General features: G+C 33.4%; 1 long non-coding RNA gene across 1 annotated transcript in view; it reads right to left on the bottom strand.

Annotated features, from left to right (window-relative positions):
* Positions 1–20,234, bottom strand: part of LOC117064486 — a 34,786-nt gene extending 14,552 nt beyond the window's left edge. Inside the window, exons 1-3 of the long non-coding RNA XR_004429490.1 lie at positions 20,195–20,234; positions 18,440–18,474; positions 16,656–16,687 (exon numbers count right to left, since the gene is read on the bottom strand). This is a non-coding gene — a long non-coding RNA (uncharacterized LOC117064486). The remainder of the gene's footprint in view (positions 1–16,655; positions 16,688–18,439; positions 18,475–20,194) is intronic.
* Between the last annotated feature and the right edge of the window lie 1,337 nt (positions 20,235–21,571).

Below are 21,571 nucleotides of genomic sequence, written 5' to 3'. Positions count from 1 at the left end.
CAAACCACATGGCACATGTGTACCTATGTAACAAAATGGCACGTTCTGCACATGTACCGCAGAACTTAAAATATAATACAAAATATATATATATTTTTTCTTCTATATCTAGTTTCTATCATAATGATACATGAAATTTACTCAAATTCATTTTAGCATTTATTTGGGTGGTCTCATAGATTGACATCTTCTATTTTATGGTGTGGTAAATTTTATTAAAACATATATTAGGCATTCTCAATGTAAACATTAAAGCTTAAAATATCCAAAAGTTTTAAACAAAAATAAAATAATTTTATTTTTATTAAACTAATGAGTGTAATATAATGAAATATTATAAAATTAAATTACCTATTGAAAAAGTCCCCTTTATATTTTAAGTATATTATATCACTCTATGTTGTAAGCATATTCTTTTACTCTTTGTCATTTATATTTTCTTTGTTAATGTGTTTTTTTATTATATTAGTTGTTTTGTCTTTCACAATGTTTTACCTTTTACCAAAAATGATATTAAAATGCATTTATCAATTTGTAGTATTGTCCTTAACCTGCTTTTTAATTTATACATCTTTTTCTCCTGCTTCATTTAGGTTTATTTTGTTGTTCCCTTTCAAAGTTCTTTAGATGGATGTTTAATTATTATTTTATTTTCATGTATTTTTACTTGATAAAAAATCACATTTGTGTCTTACTTTGTATCTAGCTCATAGATTTTATGTGGCCTTATTAGTTTTCATGTGTATTTTTTACTTGATGAAAAATGCTTGAAAGTAGATCTAACTGTGAGAAGTTTTCTCTTAAAATTTATATAACTTACCATTTTTGTTCATCTTTTTAATTCTTAATTTTATGTCACTAGTGCCCACATACTTATCTTGTAAATCTTGCTGTTTGATTTTTGTGGCTTATTACATGCTCAATTTCTATAAATGTACTATGAGTGTTAGCAGCAAAATTATACTTTCTGCTTGAAGGACACTTCATTCAAGTCACATACCTGTTAATTAAGTTAATTAAATCTATTATAATTGTATTTATTGTTTTACTACATGATCTATCAATAACTAAGAGAGCTCTAATAAAGTATTGAAGTATTACTGGATTTCTATTATTTTCTTCATTAATTTTTTCTTTGGTTTTCTATACTTTGCTGCTAGATTATTTAGGAAGACTGTATGGGAAGTATAGCTTTCTGTACTTGAATAGTATGAAATGTTATCTTCACATGGAAATGATTATATGTCTAAGAGTAAGCTTATCAGATTACAAATTTTCAGTTTGCACATGACCAATATTTGTAGTCTTCTGATCTTTGCTGTTTTAAGTAGTACTTGATTTATTCATTAGGATGACAGATTATTATTGTACTTTAATGTGTTTTTCACACTGTGGAAACATTTGAATATTTCTGTGAGTATTGTAACTATATTTTCAATTTCACCTCCCTCCTCAACAATATAGACCTCAAACTGCTCTTCACCTGTGACCCTGCGGGAGAGCCCTGCGTTTGTTGCTCTACTCAGAGCTGATCACAATAGCATGCAATTCCCAATGTAGCCAGTCCCTCTAAGCTGAAGTTGATCTCCCTATTATCTGTGCAACACATCAATGAGTAAAAAGAAGAAGAAATTTAGTGTTTTCTTTTTTCTTTTTTTGTTTATTTGTTGTTTAACTTTTATTTTAGGTTCAGGGGTGCCTGTGCACGTTTGTTATATAGGTAAATTGTGTGCACAGCGATTTGGTGTACAGATTATTTCATCATGCAAGTAATAAACCTAGTATCTGATTTTTGATCCTGACCCTCCTACCAACTTCCACCCTCAACTAGGTCCCTGTGTCTGTTGTTCCCTTTCTTGTGTCCATGTGTACTCAGTGTTTACCTCCCACCTATAAGTGAGACCATGTCGTACTTGTTTTTCAGTTCCTGTATTAGTTTGCTTAGGGTTACGGCCTCCAACTCCATCCATGTTGCTGCAGTGAACAAGAGCTCATTTTTTTTTTTATTGCTGTGGAATATTCCATAGTGTATATGTACCACATTTTCTTTATCCGGTCTATTGTCAGTGGGCATCTTGATGAATTCCAGGACTTTGCAATTATGAGTAGTTCTGTGATTAACATAAGCATGCATGTGGTTTTATGGTAGAAAAATTTATACTCCTTTGATTATATACCCAGTAATGGGATTGCTGGGGTAAATGGTAGTTCTGTTTTAAGTTCCTTGGGAAGTTGCCAAATTGCTTTCCACAATGGCTGAACTAGTTTACGTTTTCATCAGCAATCCATAAGCATTCCCTTTTCTCTGTAACCTCGCCAGCATCTGTAATTTTTTGACTTTTTAATGATAACCATGCTGACAGGTGTGAGATGGGATCTCATTGTGGTTTTGATTTGCATTTCTCTAATGATTGGTGATGTTGAGCATGTTTTTATGCTTGTTGGCCATGTGTATGTCTTCTTTTAGAAAGTATCTTTTCATGTTCTTTGCACAATTTTTATGAGGTTCTTTGGTTTTTGCTATTTTGTTCAAGTTCTTTATAGATATTAGACCTTTGTCAGCTGCATAGTTTGCAAACTTTTCCTTTTCTGTAGGTTGTCTGTGACTCTGTAGACAGTTTCTTTGGCTGTCCAGAAACTCTTTTGTTTACCTAGGTTCCATTTGTGAATTTTTGTTGTTGTTGCAATTGCTTTTGGCATCTTTGTCCTGAAACCTTTGCCAGGGCCTATGTCCAGAATAGTATTTCCTAAGCTATCTTCTAGAGATTTTATAGTTTTTGGTTTTAGATTTTAGTCTAACCCATATTGGGTTGATTTTTGTATATGGTGTAAGGAAAATTTCCAGATTGAATCTTCTGTATTTAGCTAGCTGGTTATCCGAGGACCACTTATTGAACAGGGAGTTCTTTCCCCATTGTTTGTTTTGGTCCACTTTTTGAAGATCAAATGGTCACAGGTGTGTGGCTTTATGTATGGGCCCTCTATTCTGTTCCATTAGTCTGTGTGCCTGTTTCTGTACCAGTACCATGTTGTTTGACTTACTGTAGTCTTGTAGTATATTTTGAAATTGGGCAATATGATACCTACAGCTTTTCTCTTTTTGCTTAAGATTGCCTTGGCTATTTGAGCTTTTTTTTGTTGTTCCATATGAATTTTAGATATTTTTCTAACTATGTGAACAATGTCATTGATGATTTGACAGGAATAGCATTGAATCTGTAAGTTACGCTGGGCAGTATGATCATTTTAACAATATTGATTCTTCATATCCATGGGCATGAAATGTTTTTTCCATGTTTGTGTCATCTCTGGTTTCTTTGAGCAATGTTTTGTGATTCTCATTGTACAGATCTTTCATTTCCTGATTTAACTGTATTCCTAGGGATTTTATTATTTTTGTGGCTATTGTGAATGGGGTTGTATTCTTGATTTGGCTCTCTGCTTAGATGTTGTTGGTGTTTAGAAATGCTGCTGATTTTTGTACAGTAATTTTTGTATCCTAACACTTTGCTGAAGTTGTTTATCAGATCTAGGAGATTTTGCGCAGAAACTATGAGGTTTCCTAGGTATAGAGTCATAGTGTATGAAAGCAGAGATATTTTGACCTCCTCTCTTCCTATTTGGATAATTTTTATGTCTTTCTCTTGCCTAATTGTTCTGGCTAGGACTTTCAGTACTTTGCTGAATAGGAGTGGTGAGAATGGGCATCCTTTTCTTGTTCCATTTCTCAAGAGGAATGCTTTCAATTTTTGCCCACTCAGTATGATATTGACTGTGAGTTTGTCATAGATGGCTCTTGTTATTTTGAGATGTTTCTTCAATGTCTAGTTTGCTGATGGATTTTAAACATGAAGTGATGTTGAATTTTAGTGAAAACCTTTTCTGCATCTATTGCGATGGCCATGTGAATTTTGATTTTAGTTCTATTTATGTGTTGAATCACATTTATTAATTTGCATATATAAACCAGTCTTGCATCCCAGTGATAAAGCCCACTTGATTGTGGTAGGTTAGCTTTTTCATGTGCTGCTGGATTTGGTTTACTAGTATTTTATCGAGGGTTTTTTTTTTTCTATGTTCATTAAGGATATTGGCCTTAGACATGCACTCTGTATTGATTAATTTTGTGTCAACTTGACTAGATTCAGTGATACCTAGTTAATTAGTAAAGCAGTACTTCTGGTTATGTCTGTAAGAGTGTCTCCAGAAGAGATTGGCATTTGAATCAGTGGACTGAATAAAAAAGATATTCTCTCACCCAGTGTGGGTGGCCATCATGAAACTGGCTGAGGACTCAAATAGAACAAAAGGACAGAGGAAAGACAGATTCACACTCTCTAGTGTCTTCTGGAATTGACACTCTTCTTCCCCTGCTCTTGGACATTAGAGCTCCAGGTTCTCTGGCCTTTGGACTCTGGAACTCACACCAGTAGCCCCAGTTTCTCAGACATTCAACTCAGGCTGAAAGTTACACCGTCAGCTTCCCTGACTTTGAGGCCTTTGAACTTGGACAAAGTCATGCTTCTGGCTTCCCTGGTTCTCCAGCTTACAGACAGCCTATAATGGAACTTCTCAGCCTCTATAATAACATGAACCAATTCCCCTAATAAATGCCTTCTCATATATATATATATATACACACACACACACACACACACACACACACACACACCCCCTATTGGTTCTATCTCTCTAGATAATTCTAATACAACCAGCATAGATAAATAATATGCTAAGTAACTAATTTTGTTGAGTCTCTGCAACTGTGGACTTGTTGCTTTTGAATAAAGGAGTATATTATGTTTGGAAATCACATTTACTATTTCCATTAAGAACAGTCTTGTTAGAATATAGCAAAACACTCCAAAAATAATTTGTGCCCTCTTGGTACCAAAAGGTTGTATTAAGGACCATTTTTTATTTAAATGTAAGTTAAAATTATGGTAGACAATAATAGGCCCTTAATGGGCCCAACGGAAAATCAAACATGAAACAAACTAAAAATGATATAAATGGAATGCAAAGATATTAGGAACCCCCTTGAGTGATGACATTGTTCATTTTCCATCCTAAAGGTACAAAGGACAAAGGTCACTTTGATCTTTTCTTTCTGACTTGGAGAGTTTTTCTCTCCATTCAGGTTGCTTTCCCCCTTTAACTTCAGGCTCGACTTCATGAGGAACATGGGAAGAATCGGAAAATTGCTTCTGCTCCCCAGTCTCCATGCCTGGTGTATTTTACCTGCACCACTTTGACATGACTTGATAACAAACCAAAGGGAAAATATCTTCATGAGAAACCTTGTGAATTTTGACAATTTTCAAGGTAGGGCCAGCCCATCATTGTTAGTCCTACGCTACAGCATTTAAAAATGTGATTTAGAATTATATATTATTTTATATTTACAATGTTTATAGATTTCTGAGATGTACAAAACTATGTGATACGGTTGGTATTATCAGTTTTATTTCTGCTACTACAAAAGAGAAGTTATTACTATCAGTTTTGTATCATAGCTCTGTAATTTCAAATATAATAGGCTGGCCATTTGCCAACCATGTTTTATGGACGCTACTGAAGGTTTACAGTTTGAGCTTCATGACAAGTTTTACAAATTTTGAATGAAGATATTTCTAAAGGGAGGATTTAAAATACTTGTGGTATACTAATATTTAATCTATTTTTTCTCTTCTCTACAAATTAAATTTTCATTTATTTTCACCAAGTAGCTGAACATGAAAGATTAAGCATAATATTCAACCTGAAGTAAACAAAATAATGCTTGCCCTCTCCCCACAAAAGATATCCACATCCTAATCCATGGAACCTGACAATATGTTACCTTACATGTCAGAAAGGATATGGCTAATGTAATTAAATTGAAGACTTTAAAAAGGGAGGATTATCCTCAATTATCTAGTGGGCTCAGTATAATGATTTTAAGTCTTTAAAAGGGAAGAATCTTTCCCAGCTGTGGTCAGAGGAAGATGTGGCCATGGAAGAGTAGTTGGAAAGATACAATAATGTTGTTGGCTTTGCAGAAAGAGGAAGCAGGACATGAGCCAAAGAATGTGGGGAGCTTCTATAAATTTGCAGTAGAAGGGAAATGGATTCTTCTCCAGAATTTCCAGAAACAAAGGCAGTCCTGTGCACAACTTGAACTTAGCTTAGTGAGACCTATGTTGAACTTCTGACCTGGAAAACTATAAAAAAAAAACTTGTAGTGCTTAAGCCAGTAAGTTTGGGGTAATTTGTTATAGCAGAAATGAAAACTAAATGCATCACTATCAATAGAAAGTTTATCACATTTATTTCATAATTGCTCAATTTATATCTCTAATATTACCACATATTAAAATACTTTAATCTCATTTCAACAGTAATTTTCTATATAAGGATAAAAGAGATTCTACATATAAAGGACCCAGTTTGGTTCAGAAATAATTCAGGTGAAAACACAGGGCATTCAGCAGAGAGTGTTTTCCTGCTTGATAAGTGCTATGGCTGAAATATTGCTGATGATGTTGATAGACATGATTCCCCGCATAATGCAATAGTAAATACTAGATGTAAAGGGAATGTTCAGTGCCTGGTAAGTAGGCACTGAGAATAATGGTTTGAAACATGCATGCAATTGCCACTTTAGCACAACCTGCTACATGGCGTAGGACAAGATAGTCAAGTTAAAAAAAAAAAAAGGCCGGGCGCGGTGGCTCAAGCCTGTAATCCCAGCACTTTGGGAGGCCGAGACGGGCGGATCACAAGGTCAGGAGATCGAGACCATCCTGGCGAACACAGTGAAACCCCGTCTCTACTAAAAATACAAAAAACTAGCTGGGCGAGGTGGCGGGCGCCTGTAGTCCCAGCTACTTGGGAGGCTGAGGCAGGAGAATGGCGGGAACCCGGGAGGCGGGGCTTGCAGTGAGCTGAGATCCAGCCACTGCACTCTAGCCTGGGCGACAGAGCAAGACTCTGCCTCAAAAAAAAAAAAAAAAAAAAAAAAAACTAAATATAAAAATAAACCATCCATATTTTAACCCAAATGACACCTCCATAGGAAAGCCTTTCCCAGTCCCTCTAACTAGATTAGGAAACCCTGTTACCATATTTCTAAATCATTCGATATCTATTAAGCATATCTCTCAAAACTTCTAATTATTTGATTATATTTATCTTCTGTGATAGAATGTAAGTCCCATGGAGGCAAAGATAGCATTTGCCTTGCTTACAGTTGTATCCTTAGCATCTACTGTAGAATAGTATATAGAATACACTCATTAAAAGACTTTTGTCTAATAGATTGACTGAGTCAAAAGACAGGGTTTCTAGTGCTGGCTCTGTCAAAAGGTACACACATGAACTTGGGAAATACAATTGATTTTCTGAGCCAGTTTTCTGGTCAAGAAAATTATAGGGATTTGAAATGTTGAACATATTAATTCTAACATATTTTATGTATAAATACGATGTTTATCATGTAATTATATAATTATAATTTTAATATATAACTATGGCACTTATTTCATAAAACCAATAGTATAAAAGTAAACATATGGAGAACTCAGAAATTTTAGGGCCTGACTTTTATAATTTTTTTCTAAATGCAAAGGTAATGCAGTTTGTTATAAAAATATTTACTGAATATAAAATGTGAAAATATTTCTCATTCTCCATCTTTACTTTTTAAATATAAATATTATTAATTACAGTTTCTGTTATAGCCTTTGTGAACCATCTCTTTAGATGACATACACAGAAAAAAATACTGTAAGAAAATTCAAAAGACAATTTTTTTCCAGCAATTTGGAACTTTTTAAAAGCTATAGATCATCTACCATAAAGATTTATGATTTATTGTGTTTTGTGGTAAACATTTGATAGTAAATTATACATTTTTTGGTAAGCTCCCTGTCACCAAATTTCTTCATAAATGTGCATAGTATATAATATTAAACATTTAAATAATTATCTTTAATTTTTCAAGATTACTGCAAATATAATATATGCAAAGTATATTCAATTGGTGGATGAGAGCAATGCAAGGTAAATGTGGCCCTGGATGACTACCTTGATGAATCAAAAATGGTGGCAGCTGAAAGCTGTCAGCTAAATTTGCTTTCTGCCGAAGGTTCTTTTGAGGGGAATTCTGAGCACGGAACGTTTATGGTTGCTTCATCCTAGGAGAATCCTTTCAGCAATATAGTGATTGGCAACATTCTGAATTGAGAATATAAACATATTTATTAACATTAACATGTAAGTTGTAAATAGTTCCTTTAAATTTCTATTTTAAGTATTTGAGTAATTTAAAACCATAATAAAGACATGACACAAAAGTTGCAAAGAACATTTAAACATTGCCAACAATCTCCAATTTCATCTCAGGCAGACAGCACCTTTGTCTCTCTGCCCAGCTACCAGTTCTTCTTTAGAGACTACTCTAAGTTCTATCTTTCCTTGAGTCTTCATCTGGCTACTCCATTTACCTTGAAAACACGCTTTCCCAGCCCTTGCACACTGACATAACCTCTCAGGGTTGTATCACCCTCTCCTTCTTTGAGTTAGCTTTCATTATGCAAAAAGTTACTACAAATGAAAAACAAAGTCAAATTCTAATACAATTCAAACATAAATATGAATGCAATAATGAAAAATGTTTTACTGAAACCAATTACATAAGCACTTTGCAAGGGAATATTCTCACTGCAGTTTCCTTTCATCACTATTTTATAGTAAGTCCTCTGTTGCTGTGATTCCTCCCGCCCCTGACTTTGCTTTATTTGATTTTTTGTGAAACTTTCATTTGCAGTGTTGTGTTATTGTTTGGCCTTAATCCCTCATGTATACCACTATCTCAGGTCTTTACTTTAGAGCCTGTGGTTATTAAAGAATACTGATAAATTCCAATTTGATTAAAAATGAAATTATTAACACAAACACCAACATCTATCATAAGGTCACTAACTGAATGATCTAGATTATATTTACATATTTTAATGTTATGATTAATATTAAATAGATACAATGATTATAAATATATAAATAAAAATCTATAGCTATCTAATCATAATAATACCATTACCTTACCTACTTCCCTCATGTTTGGCCTCTGTTACCTCAACAGTAGTAGCCCCATCATCTCTTTGATTTTAGAATTTTTTGCCTGCATAGAGTAGGCAACATGTGCATGGTATCTTTTTTTCCAAAGTATTACCAAAACCTATACATTTAAATGTTTCTAATTCCTAAAAGTCATAAAATCCTAAGCTTTATCCTGATTCTGTAACTTGTTTGCATTGCATTATTATTATTTGAAAAGTTTAGATATTATAGCCATTTAATGATAAAATAACAATCTTTAAAATTATCTATTTCTGCCATCTTGTTCTGCCACTGAGAAAGGTACGATGATATGCCTTTGAAGAGCCACAAAGTTAACCATTGGCAAAGGAGAGGCCAATGTCCCTGTCTCCTATTACTCTTTTATCATACATGTGAGCCACAATGTGCAGTGAAATAATTCAAGGGAAGTAACAAACTTTTTATATGATTTCAGATTTTTTTTTTGAAACAGGTTCTCACTCTGTTGTCTAGTTTGGAGTGCAGTGGTATCATCACTGCTCACTGCAGCCTCAGTCTCCTGGGCTCAAGCAATCCTCCTGCCTCAGCTTCCCCAAGTGCTGGGGTTATAGGCATGAGCCACTGCGCCCAGATAACTTCAGATTTTAACATTTTTATAAAGGCCCTTTGTGGTCAAAAATGTGATGCCATTTGAGTTAATCTATTCACATTTTCTTAGTGCTTCCATTGTGATAAGAACTGCTGAGACAATACATGTCATTTAGATTCAAAACTCATTTTTAAATATTGTACTTTAATACTTGGTTTTAAGATCATAATTACCGTACCCAAAAGGACTGGCATGTATAAGACACATTTTTTTCTTGATTTTTATCACACTTGTGTTTGGTAGAAGTGAGAGGAAAATCATGATTAAGTTACTTGAAATCTAGAATATAAATACATAGATGATTGCAAAAATAAATTAAAAAGGAGGATACTTAAGAATGTTTTTTGCCCTGCCAAACTCCAGATATGTACTTTTATGTAAAATATAACACCTTCAGGTTATTGCTTAACTGATAACATTGACAGGCTGTTTTTTAATATCATAAAAAAAATCAGATATCTGAAACAATTGAACAGCAAATAATTTACGCAAAGTTGTATTTTACTCACTCATAACATATTAATCTAGCTTCTAGAAAGCTTCATGTAACTGATAAAATCTTACTGTGCAGATTATATTTGTTATGTAATATGAATCAAGAATATCCATTTTCCCCCTCCTGTCTCTGTTTTTTTTCTATAATAAGGTCAACTGTAGAAGAACAGTAAGCTGCTAGTGTGCCTGCCAAGTTTTAATTGAAATGTTGTGATAAATTTCACTGCCAGGTCAGATGTTATTTTCTGGTTAAGGAGGGTCAAGTTGGTCTCTTAAAGAACCACTTTTGATTTTTATAGTGTCCAGTGATTTGTTCCTGGAAGTTGATTTACCGCAGAGTTGACCTCTGTCCTCTCAGTTGCCCTTTGCCAGCATTGTCAAGTCTCCAGTTCACCTATGGCCACTGGCAGAAAAAAGTATTTTATTAAACGAGGCTTCCCATTTTATTAGTGTGAAAATAGGCCTTTCCTAATCGATAGGACAGGAAGCATTCACTTTATTGCTTTAGACTAGAGACTAAAGGTCATTTAACACAAATAGAATGAGGCATATAACAAAAACAGCAGTAAATATTTGATAAGTCAGCATAAATAACTTGGTTAGTGTAAAAAATGCCTGCCCTCTTCAATATATGTATTAAGTTAATAAAAAATATTTAAAATTGTTGAAATTTAGAACAACTATATCTTAGATGATAATCTTTAAAAATAGTTAATATTAAATCACAATTTTGGTTTGATTTTTGAATATATCAATCCCAAGTTCCTGCTTAGGATTTAAATAATACCAATACTTATAAAGAAAGTAGCTTCTATTCTATTTCCAAGTGCTTTATTATTATAAATACTATAAAACTTTCTTAAGGAGACAGTGTATTTTGGAGAACATGAGTAAACTGTATAGTGAGAGAAAGACGAAAATGGCAATAGCTTTGCATTCACTGATGAAAATATTGTGCAGGTGACATTAGAAAGTAAGGAATATGCCTTCATAATCTATGTCTTGGTGAAGTATTGCTCAAGGTTGGTGGGCTGGCTGTAATCACTCAGCGTCATCTACCTCAATTTTACAGACTGGCTTTGCAAGACCTACAAGGTTCCATTGTTCTATTCCAAACATACATCTTAAGCATCTTGGCACTTTAGTGACATTTTCAACTTTTCATTAACACTTGAAAATTCACTTATATTACCTGAATAACACCTTTACTTTTCCCATTTTAAAACAAGTCATTTAGGTCCTCTGTTTAACATATAAATGCATATAAATACTAATATAATGACCATTTTAATCAAAATTTACAATGTATTAATATTATTTGGCACATGTTTTATTGTAATATCATGTATGCATACACACTGTAGCAAAAAGTTTCTATGGTAGAAAATACATAGAAAAGCCCCTTTTTGAATAGTGGATAGAAGTTACTGCTAAGAGATGTAGAAATTTTAAACAACTTACTTAAAGCTTGTGATTGTTCTTAAGCAAGTGATGATGGCAACTTCAGAATACACACCTTTTAGAATTTGAATTTGAATTATTACTTCTGAATTTAGAATTACATGAGCTAACATACACAAAAATATAAAGAACAATCTGTGTGTTGTTATTTTAGTGATTTCTTGGTGGATTTTATTCAGGATGCTTACTTACTAAGCTAAATGTAATGGTTCTTTCATTACCCTAGAACTGCAGTGTGTGCACTTCAATGCTCTTGTTATTTATGTAAATTATTGGCAGTCATAAAAAGCTCAGAAAAGTTTACTATTCAACAGTATAGTAGTGAATAGAGTGCTGTGTCAGACTAATTCTTTTATCATGAAAGGTAAGCAAGACATTTGACTGTATAACAAAGGAGCAGAATTTTACAGCCACTGGCATATGGTTCTTCAGAAATAATCAGTCTGTGAGGCTTCAAATATGCAAATTCAGTTTGATTAACTTCCATGAATTCCAAATTAAAAAATAATTATGCTGGCCTACATGAGAGGACACATAAGTAACAATAATAAATTTTTCATTTTTCACCCACTAAGCATGATGTCATTACAAGCCTGAAGCATGTGGTGGGGAGCCCGTGGCAGTGAACAGGATGATCTTGGGCTTTATTCCCTTCTGAGAGTGGGCTGGACTGGAGGCCTAGGGAAGTGGGAGTTGGGAGCTGATTTCACAAGAGCTCTTATGGACATAAAGAGTTACGGGCATGAGGAGTGTTGTAGGTCCAGATGACAAAGTGTGACAGAGAATTAAGGAGGTATCTTTTTCTCCATGTCTGCTAGAAACTCACTACAAGAACAGGACACTTGCAGAGCCTTGAATGACAGACCCTTGAGATTTTATAATAGCAGTGGCAACAGAGAAGCCCTTTCAAGTTACTTTGTCAAGACTTTATATAAAATAGGGTGAGCCAAAGCAGGAGGGAAAGTACATGGGGAGCGTCATGTGGTAATTGTAGTGGGCATACTGGTGACATTGTCTTGTAAGTAAACATGAAGGTAAACTGCAAAGTCTCTCAGAAAAGTACGTGGAGGATTGAGAGCATGCTACGTGGTGGCATCCATGCACAGGTAGGGATTACTACGAATAATATTTACTATCACAAGTAGGTAAGGTCTCAAAAGCAGCTCAAAAATTCCTAAATAGCTGGTAATAAAAGCACATTATAGCACAGATTTCTTATGTTCCAAGCACCATTTTAAGGGCTAGTGAGTTACTCATTTTTCCTAACAGTCCTATAAAGTAGTTATAATATTTGTTCTCAGTGTAAGGTGAGGATGCTAAATCAGAGATATGATAAGTAACTAAGTAAATCGTGAAACTGTGAATCAAATTTAGGTAGTTCATGTTCTAAAGAGATTAGACCTGTACATATCACTTTTTAGGTGAAGAACATGAGTTATGAATTTTAAGTCATCTTTCAAGGCACACAGAAATAGCAACCCACAAAGCATGGACTTGAATGTAGGTCATTCTGAAATCAAAATTCACTACTTTTAACCATCCCATTATCCTGTAAAGCACATGAGGAATGACTGAAGCGGTGAAGATTCTGGGCCTCAGAGCTTTTCAGTGTTCTTGCCTTAGCTGATAGGGTATTTACTGGTGGAGAATATGACTTGTTTACCTGCCCATACTTACCAAATCAACTATGATTCGGCCCACTCTGTGTTTCTTAGTTGTCTTAAATAGCCAGTTGCCTCAAATATGACTAATTTATTCCAATTGGCTAGAAAACCACTATTTACTGAAAGCCTTGGATGCGTTAGGCACTATGTTAAATGAACGTATACATTACATCTGTGACTCCTCACACCAATGCTGAGAGAAACATATGATTAACTTTGTTTTACATATGAAGAAATTGATTCTAGAAATCTAACTCACCTAAGGCCATGCCCCAGGTGGCAAGAAGCTAACCAGATCTATCTGATGGTACCATTAATGCTACATCACTCTCCCAAAGGCACCCAAATCCACTTGATTAACTCCATGTCCTGCAATTGTATGGACATAGGATTCTATGACACAATCTCATCTGAGCTTGACATAATCGTGTCTGCCACTCCACTCCATTTAACTACTTTTTTTTGTTGATTTTCATTCATAATCAATGAAAATTGTAATGACAAAATATAAAAACAAAATGAAAATACATATATACATATCATATATGTAATATAAATATCAATGTATAAATAACATTCTTATTAAAATATTTCTTTTGTCCTATTATATTCCAAGGTAGGTCACAAAAGCCAATGATTATTTTGAGAAATATATCTCATATTTTATTTAGTTCACATTTATTTAATAAGGGACCTAAACAATGTACTTCCATATTTTTCACCTGCTTTCACGTACTTTGTCCTCTGGCTTATCAATTAATAAATTTCCATTTGAGAGCATGTTTTTTTCTCTTCTATTTGATGTTTAGCAGATGCCACCTGTTTCCAGAGGACAGGTTGTTTGTTGTTAGTAGAGCACAATAGTGAGTACAGAGCGTATAAACACAGTTGTTGGAGTATAATTACTTGAGCTCTTTATGGAGGTGGATCATCTCACAGTACAATGCTCAACAGGACAAAGTAAGGCCAACTGTCTTTTACAGCATCAGCTGCCACACTGAGTTTGGTGTTTTGCCACAACACCAAGTCTTTTTTGTTTATCAGGTAATTAACAGTAATGATGTCTTGCTGCTTGGCTTTGTTTCAGAACCAAAGCTCCTTCTTTGCAGATTTGGGTAGACTCTTAGGCTTAGGCCCATGGCCTGACTATCATAAGCACCAGCAGGCAATTCTAGGTTTAATTACTTCCCTGTTTTGTTCTTTACATTGGGCAATAAACATCCAGTCTAAAGGCAATTTGTAGGGGAGAGGGGAGAGTAAAGGGAGGGGGTGATTCCTCTCACAGCAATGCATCCATCAAATAAACTAACTTAAAAACTGTTTTGACCTTGAGTTCTTAAACATTACTGTAATTCCCCATCTTATAAGGAAAAGCATTTTAAAGAAAGTTATTGAAATAAAACACAACCCTACAGATAGGCAGTCTGTTTATGAAATATGAGGGAATTCAATTACCCATGAATGGATGAATGGCTTTTTTTTTCCTCTCTTTGTCTGGTCATCATTGTTACTGTGGATTTCTTTAACAAAAGATATCAAAATAAACAGAAATGTCTCCGATGAACTGTGAGCCTACAGTTAAGTGGCATATGTATGGGAGAGTGCCTCTCTTGGATGTATTTAGTATAAGTATTATTTTTTTAATGGTACATTATTGAATTTTTAGCAAAGTCACACTAAAAAAAGAAAATTACTACATAAGAATGAGCAAAGCTCTAGAAAAATACAACATGTAGATATTAATTTTTTCTTACACAAAGCAGGAACACATTTCATTAGAAGAAATATAAAATTTTAGATAATTTTGGTTAAATGTTGTTGATTATAGATAAATTTATATGGAAATGATATACATTTGTTTTAGTACTTGTAATTTTTGAATCTCATCGAGTACTGATTTATAGCTTTTGTGTTATGGAAATTGCATTTTTAAATATTCTTTAATATGCAGTATTTGTAAGTAATTTTCAGTGCTTGTTAGCGATACTTGGCACATTTCAAATGCCAAAATCCTAAAATTGTTCATGTAATTGTATTAATTATATAATATTCTGACCCATATTATTTTTGCTAGATAGCTCTTTTGGATAAAATAATGGAATATTTAAAATGAAGTTGTCTATTCTGTATTTACAAAGCATTTAATTATTCAACAAAGTATTCCATATTTTGATCTCTTTTCTGCTTAATAAAGTATCTGAGTTACAAATACCAAACCAAAATGTCCAATACATAGTTCAAATAGCAATAGTAATTTGAAGTATGTATTGGACCTTTATGATAATAATTTTTCATTACAGTTGAAGAATTTAAACAAACCATATGGAAGGTTTCATATGTAAAGGATGATCGCGGAAAGTAAGGAAAAGAAAAGAATGGGTACAAAAAGGTGATTTTTATGTTTTCTAAAGAAATTTTGTGTTAAATATACTCAGTCTTGTGAAATTCCTCCAGCATGGTTTTTTGGAAATGTTCCCACTTCTTACAAATGTTCCTCAGATTTTTATGGATAGGATGTTCCATAGAGATGATGCATGGCGTTCTCTACAATATAAAAGCAAAGAAACTACTGCTTTCCTTGGCATTCAAGTAGTCTTTTCCATTTGTAAGTACATTTTGAAAAAATACATTTTACATGCTCTACTAATTTTATTCCACTTTTATATGTGGATTGAAAAGCAAATACCTAAAAACGTTAACAGCACTCAATGTTTTAAATACAAAATATCAGAAATATCAGATTTTCACCAGGTTATAGTAAGACCACTGGGAACATTTATATTTAAAAAGGGTTTAAATTGTTTTTCCACTAAATTTGCTCATTACTGATTTAGCATGTTTAAAATTGATTTTACTGAGAGAAGAAATGAATAGATTGATTGTTCAAGTGGAATAGTATAAGGAAATATATAGTATATAGTAGTAGTGATTTTGAGAATTCCCATAAAGGTGACAGGATATTGATAATCTACCAGAATTTGTCTACAGAACTCTTAAAATATAATGGTTCTCTTTCTCTTTTAATGTGAAAATTTTTCTAGCCTCAAAGTACATAAAAGAACCAACAAGCCCTTCATACCATTTTTTCATGTTTGTCATGCATGTAACAAAGGACTCAGATTAAACTGGCACTTAATAAATTAGCTATTAATAAATAGCTATTTTATTATTATTAATATCACAATGCTTATTATGTATTATTAGTTTCTTTGGGGAAAAAGAACCATGATAATAATTATCGTTGAAACTATATTTCCAACTGGATAAAATAGTTTACATCTAAGAAGAATAGTTGTGACTTTTACCTCTTGGAAATAGCATCTACATCATTGTGGGTCTGAATGAAGATTGGAAAGAGAAAAATGTAACTGTCCTTTTCCTAGGATATATCAACTATTATGTCAATTGACATGATTCGAGCAGAGTTTTTTTTTCACTCTAAAGCACAAAACAATACTAGAAATGGTAAAAGATGTGATAATTTTTAAACTAAGAACTTATAATACACTCTGTAAATGCAAGAAAGGGGTCCCTAAACTCACTTTTACCTTAAGACACTTTTTCTGAGCAACAAAATGTCTTGGCAATTAAATAATTCATTGAAACAATAACAGCAGTCTAGTCAGATGATATTGCTTTGTTTAACCCAATTTTGCAGGATGAAACTGTTTAGATGTGGACTTAGTGACTTCATTTGAACCTTTTTAGGCACGTGCTTTGTTGAATTGGACCGTAAGAGGAGATTCATACGCACCAAAGCCCATATTCACACTCTTATTTCAAAACTTTTTAACTGGAATTTAATTTTAAACTTGAATAGAAATATGAGAAAATTCACATGTGGTCAAGGTTTTAGGTGAACATAAAATTACCTAACTTGATGAAGACTGTACAAATTCTTCATAATCAGCAAATATTAAGCAGAAAATTTGAGCACTGATTTGGGTATTTTTTGTTTTGTTTTTGCATTTCAACACCAAATTCCTTTTACATTTTTTTCACAAATCATGGAAAGAAGAGGAAGCAATAGTAATGATGGCGATGATCCATTTTGACCATCTTATTATTTTCACCTTATTCATCTGGGAGCTACAGTGCAGTCTTAACCGTCCCATAAATACTGATCTAGCAAAAGAAAACAGACTGTATTTTCCCTCGACTCTCTGCATTGATATATTGAAATAGCAGGGAAGAAAAAAAAAAAAAAAAGGCCCATAATGCTTCATTAGTTAATTGTGCAGAGTACAGCTCTTTAGGGGTAAACAAGTGAAGGACATTTGCTGAATGGCCCGTCCTCGTCACGCATATTATGGCCTAATGATGCTAGTAATGGTAGGAGGCTCCTGGAGAGTCATCTGTCAAATTAGCACATTGAATTATTTATTGCCTCAGGATAAAATTGTTGAAAGGTAGCAGCTGAGACATGGTTTTTATAAATCTAATATTCAGAAAAAAATACTAAAAAACTCATACAGCTGCTTTGAGGGTACATTCGTTTTTTAACACTTGCATTTATGAACACAATAGTCTTTACTGAGTAAACAGACTGAGCTTATTTCTACTGTTAAATCTGATTTTTTGTGTGTTTATGTGTGTGTAAGAAGTCCTGAGTATTTTATGTCATTAGTGTTATTGTAATAACCTAAAATTCAAATTAATTATTAAGTTTTCATAACTCATTTCATCTATATCACCAATGATAACCATAAGACAAAATGCCAATTTTTACTAGGCTTTGTGCCCCGAAACTAACATGGAGAGTATTGTTCTTGACTTCCACTTCTCAACTGTTCATGTTTTTGTTCTAGCACAGTGTTATCTAAGATAGAAAATCTGCCTTCCTGGGACTTACGGAAAAAGAAAAACCCATGATAAACTCTAAAAACAAAACAAAACAAACAAACAAAAAAAAAGCAAGAGTAAATATCATAAGAAACATAAACTCAGAGGAATCTAAACATTAAAAAGTCTAATATAGCCAAGGTCTTTCAAAACATATTAATTATTTGTTCAGTATTTACTCAGTGGATACAGGCAGAAAATGTTTTTTCTATTCATAAATATTACATACAGAAATAAATTCACTTACCAATTTCTTCCACTGGCCAATGAAGAGTCACTGTTCTGAAATAAATTAAAAACAAAACAAAATAAAACAAACAAACAAAAAAAACAGTTAACCAATTCTATGTGGTCCTTATTGCCTCTTTATTTATTTTTTTTATTTATTTTAATTCCTGCTCTAAATAGATAGCTAACTTGGGAAGACTTAACATCTCTATTATAAAATAGATCACTAATTTCAAATAAGCAGAGATACACTATGTATTATTTGGCCTCAAAGGAGCAATGTAATGAATTTCTTAATAACATTAAATTTAAATCACTATGAGTAATTGAGAATGTATATGTGTGTGTATATGTATCCATTTAGTCAGAAACAATTCTAGTTAATTCTAGTAATGTTCTGAGTGGTAGAAGAAACTGGCATCTGGCAACTTCTGGGTGGCTGACCTGCTACTGGGGAAGTGATCATAGAGAAAATAGCATCAAATCAGGGTATTGAAATATGAATGAGCTTTCAGTACACAGGGAGAAAGACTTAACCAGTTATCTTGGAGAAAAAACAGGTTGGAACAGGATATTGAAAAGATATAAAGAGAATTAATCTAAAAACCAAGTTGTATAAGATCATGGAAGGTCTTGACATGTTAAGAAGCATATAATTTATTTTAAGGAAAAAAATTCAAACAGATATAGAGAAATAGATTCATCAGAAGAATCTTTAGGAAAAGTTTAAATAATGTTGGATAAATTCTAAAATAATATATACATTCTAGTTTTCATCATTATCACCACCATAAATATAGCACATGGGAAAGGTGAAGAGAGAAAAAGAGGAAAAGTAGAAGTACTAAATTAAGTGGCTACTGTCCTGGGAGAATGGTGATGCTAATTATCAAGTAAAAGAATCAGGGAGAAAGGGTCAAGTTTAATAATGAAAATAACAAAATTTCATTATTGACATTCGCATTTGAAGATTTTGGTGAAGTATTTAAACTGAAATGTCCAGAAAGTCGTTGAAAAGTCAAAGTGTAGCTCAAAGATAGGGGAGTTAAAAATTTACAGCTGATAAATGGAAATTACTTTCACATGGATAGAAAGTCATGCGACTAGCTAAATTGGTTATTTGGTGTGGTTTGATCAACGCAAGTGTTGTCTGCCTGCATATTTTACTTTCTTTTGATAGTATTGGCATCGTGTTGAACAATTACTGTTTTTATTATCCCATCAATTTTCTTATCAATATCTGATTTTTCTTATCGCTATTGCCATTTTAATTCTTTTCATCTCAGCTCTTCTTTCCAAAGTTTTTTTGTATTGACCTTTCTTTTCATCTTTATTAATTTTGTATTTTTCTTTTAAACTTGTTATTGAAATGAGAAATGTTTACTCTATCTTTCAAGAGCTTCCGTGTTTCATAGATACTCTTTAACTTAATAGAAGTAAAAGTATGGGGAAACTGTTATTCCCAGCTTGTAGCAGTTGAAGCAGACCTGCTGATGACCCAGGTCTATGCAATTCCGAAGTTTTGATTTTGCTCTTTTGTTCTTTCTATATCACATTGCCTCCTCCATAGACACTATCTCAGCTTTTTACCTTAATTTCTAATAGCTATCCTTAATCCCTTACTCCTATCTCATTTTCTCTTATCAGTCACCTCTCTTATTGTGGATCTCCTCCTCCAGTTTACTCTTCTTCATGCTGCTGGTCTGTGTCTTTAAATCCTCTTCTCATAAACCATTAAGTTTTATCAACCCAATAACATTCACAACAATTTTACCTTTAAAATTGATGATGGAGTGGTCTCAAACCCACCCTTCCTTCAATACCCAAAAGATGGCATTGAAATCCCTTGCTATGTTACAAAAGTCCACACTGTGACAATGGAATGGAAAGTATAATTTTGACTGTAGGCCATTTGCTTAGACAAATCACCAACAATTTTGCTGCTTATATGAATACGTTTTAAATTGTAGGATTATTTTTCTTGTTCACAAACTTGTAATATGTGGTCAAAAATATATTTCAAAGGTGAACATTTTTTAGACAGTAGAAGTGTTCTAAGCAGTCAAATTTTTTAAATATCATGCTTTTTTGTTTGTTTGTTTAGAATGGTTATCTATCAGGTAATAGCTGGGTTTGACTGAAGCAGGATATCAACTGATGCCTATCTGGCAATTAAGAAAACCAGAATTTCATCTATCATTCTCCCAAAGCACTGTAGGACTGATATCTGGAACAGGAAGTAGTAGCAGCTGACTGTTGGAGCAGGTTATATTGAGCTTACTTTGGAGGAAAAATACACTAATTTCATATCTAGGAGTTTGTGTTGAAATAAATGTGAGAAGGTATGTTATTTTAAAGGAGCCATATTTACATCGTCCATAAAACCTGAGGGAATGGTGCTGGTGTTCCAGTAGGTGGCAATCTTCCCCCAGAATATGCAGCTAACCAAGGTCCTAGTGTAGGTTTGGGATGTGCTGCTTGCCTAAATTAACACCAAGAATTCTGTCTCTAAAAGTTCAAAACTTCAACAAACAAACCTCTTTGTATATTAGAACACTTTCCACACTCTTAGTAGACTAAATCTTAGTGGCTTTATCTTGCATCACCAAACTAAATCAGGCATTATTTGGGCCTTATCTTTTCTGCTCATGAGTTATGTATGTACAGCCATATCAGTATACCATCTCCACCATCCTTCTCAAATTATTCATGTATATTAGAAACTGCTCTTTGCCAGATATCAATTTATAACACTATGAAGACAGTTAATGAGAACCTGTAACATGTCATCATCCTTGCAATACGTTTAAGGCAGAAAATTTAAATAATTCTGTGGACTACCTGTGACTCTCCACTACATTTATCTCATCAATTAAGGAATTGGAAGTTGAAGGTTTTGTAAAGCCTTTTGCAAAGTAACAAGTGTTTCTCAGTGCGAAGTTTGAAAAATAGATTTTATGGGGAAATGCAAAGCAATCAGAATGCCTTATCTGTGGAGAGAAAGTTTATAGGAATATTTGCTATGCTGTGATACTAGATTTTTGTAGTAAAATCTTCTAGTGATATGTAATATAATGGTTACTGCTGTCATTTGGGGATTTTAATGCCATTCTTCCAAACAATCACAGCATAGGCTAGGTGCAATCTTTAG

Source organism: Trachypithecus francoisi, unplaced genomic scaffold (genome assembly GCF_009764315.1).
Source record: "Trachypithecus francoisi isolate TF-2019V2 unplaced genomic scaffold, Tfra_2.0 Lachesis_group2, whole genome shotgun sequence".
In the NCBI taxonomy this organism is placed as follows: domain Eukaryota; kingdom Metazoa; phylum Chordata; class Mammalia; order Primates; family Cercopithecidae; genus Trachypithecus; species Trachypithecus francoisi.
Note: the sequence above shows the minus strand (reverse complement) of the source record. Positions and strands in the feature narration are given on the sequence as shown.